The 2,561-nt window shown below is 46.6% G+C and overlaps 1 protein-coding gene across 1 annotated transcript in view; it reads right to left on the bottom strand.

The window, feature by feature from the left end:
- The window catches only part of ZFHX3 (zinc finger homeobox 3), a 277,781-nt gene extending 276,069 nt beyond the window's left edge, over positions 1-1,712 (bottom strand). The window contains exon 1 of the mRNA XM_025370486.1: positions 44-1,712. The gene's annotated coding sequence lies outside the window, so the exon portion shown is untranslated. The remainder of the gene's footprint in view (positions 1-43) is intronic.
- Between the last annotated feature and the right edge of the window lie 849 nt (positions 1,713-2,561).

Genomic DNA, 2,561 nt, shown 5'->3' with positions numbered 1-2,561 from the left:
GGGGGAAAAAAAAAAAAAAAAAGAGGGAAAAGTTGCCACTTACGCGGTTGCTTCTCCGGCGGCGGCGGCTGCAGCGGCGCTGCTGGCGACGGCGGCGGCGGCGGGAGCTGGCGGCGCTTTTAATCCCGAAAAGAGGCGCTCGGGCCGCGGAGCCCATCAAGGCAGCAGCGGCGGCTGGCGGGGGTCGGCGGCGGCGGAGGACGCGCTGCTGGCGGCGGCGGCGGCGGCGGCGGCGGAGCTGGAGCGCGCTCGGCGGAGCCCGGGGCGGGAGGCGGCCGCAGCCGGGGAGCCGGAGCCGCCGCCGCCGCTGCCGCCGAGCAGCATGGTTGGCGGGGAGTTTACAGCCCCCGGAGCGGGCAGGGGCCACGGAGGAGAAGCGGCGGCGGCGGCGGCAGCGGCTCTAGGCTGTAATTGGGATGCAAAGCAGGCGGCGGCGGCGGCGGCTGCGGCCGGGAGGAGGAGGAGGAGGAGGCGGCGGCGGTGGCGGCTGCAGCGGTCGGAGGGGACGCGCTGGAAGTGGGAGCTGATGAGTGAAAAGAAAAAAAAGTCTTTGGATCTTTATTCTGCTAATTAGTTTCCTGCAAAAAATGGCTGTGATTAATTCAGTGCGCATGTGCTTCATTACCCAGGCACGACGGGAAGGGCTAATTAGCCACCTTCTGGATCAATAAGATTCAGCAAAAAAGAAAAGGGGGAGGTGGAGGGAGGCAGAGGGGAGGAAGGGAGGAAAAAAAAAAAAAAAAAAAACCAGGGGAAAGTGATGAGCAGGGCAAGGAGAGCAGGAAGAGAGGATGGGAGAAGAGCCTAGGAAGAGGGAGAGAGGCACCAAAAGTTTATGCATGTATTAAAAACACACACACACGACACACACACGAGCGCACACACACACACACGCGCACACACACCGAGAAGTGGAATGCATAGGAGCAACAATAGGAACCTGGCTAAGAATTTTTTTAAGATTTTTTTTCTTTCCTTTCTTCTCCCCCCCTTCTCTTTTCTTATTCTTTTCCCCTTTCTCTCTCTCTCTTTCTCTCTCTCTCTCTCTCTGTCTCTTTAAGCAAATGCAGCAATGTTTAAATTAACTAGGAAAAGAGCATCTCCAAAGAAGGGGCGCATTAGTGGAGGGGGACAGCTTAGAGTAAAGGTTTAAGTGAAAGAGCAGAGATTTAGAATAGAGACCACTTTAAATTGCAAATCTGAGATTTTTTAACTGAAGGAAAATTAGCTCCCCCCCAAATCAGAGGACGAATGAGGAAAATATGGAGAAAACTTTAACACATACCATAGACTAGACAAATAATATATGTTAATTTTGTATTCTGAAATAAGATGCAATCAATCTCTGGTTCTTTAGAAGGAGAGGAGAAGAGAGGTGTGGTGATTAGAAGAAATAAAAGGGAGAAAGTGAATCAGAACTGAAAGGGGATAACTTTAGGAAAGACAAGAAAAGGAAAAGTTGCACTTGGAAACAAGTCCAACTTTCTACCTTTCTGGACTTAAGAGAAAAGTAAAATCAATTTTCTCGTGTGAAACCTGGAAAGCAGATGTTTTCAAAACACAGGAAGCTATTTTGCCATCAAAAGCAGGGATGTAATAAAGGCAGCGAAAAATAATTTCAGACTAAATTCATAAGAGAGAAAGCCAATATATTTAAATATAGAGGAAAGGTCTAGGGTGTAGAAAGGGGAAATTACATACCCCTTCCCTAATGCCAAAAAAAAAAAAAAAAAAGTCTTACAGCTACCTCCAAGAGTTTGGAGCAGAGTCACGAAGCCAAAGGGCTTGAAATGAGAGGATGGATTTCAGATAAAGACTAGGAGCAGTACATCCCACTAGAGCCCAAAGGAGATCCCTGGAATCAAAGACAGCAGCCAGGGACCCTTGCTACTGTACCGATTCCCAGTACATCAAAGCCATCACTTAGGCTGGTGCACGGTACCTCCAAAAAGCAAGCAAACAAATGCAGGAAGAACAAGAATCTCTCTCTCTCTCTCTCCCTCTCTCTCTCTCTCTCTCTCTCCCCCTCTCCCCCCCTCCCCCCTTTCTCTGTCTCTTCCCCCCATTTCAAATCCTAGCCTCAGCGTCACTGCTACTGCAATAGATTTTTTTAAAATGACAAGTTGTATTTATGTAAGTTCTAAATATGAACTAATACCATTGAAATTACAATGTCTGGAATAAAATAAAATGCAATCAGCACTTTAAGTGATCTGCAAACAAATGTAAAAACATTTATGTTTTTGAAGGCATCATTAGTAAACCCTGTAACATCAGATATCTCGCTAAAACTTATTTTTCTTGGAAAAAAATTTTGCCCTAGCCTACCAAGATTATTTATTTTAGAAGGAATTTGGGAATTAATCAGGAAATCTGTTTGATTAGAAAGTAATTCTTCATTTCGAGAGATGTTCCAATGCTCTTAAGAGCATGCAGCTTCTTAGTCAAGACTAGAGAGAAAAAAACCGGTTTAGGATTTTGCAGGGTTACCTCATCTAATCCTTCTGAATTCACTCTGGGAAATAATGCTATTTTATTTAGACGGGGGGAAAAAAAGAAAA

This window comes from Theropithecus gelada, chromosome 20, assembly GCF_003255815.1.
Source record: "Theropithecus gelada isolate Dixy chromosome 20, Tgel_1.0, whole genome shotgun sequence".
NCBI lineage: Eukaryota > Metazoa > Chordata > Mammalia > Primates > Cercopithecidae > Theropithecus > Theropithecus gelada.
The sequence above is the reverse complement of the archived record's forward strand: the minus strand, read 5'-3'. Positions and strand labels throughout refer to the sequence as shown.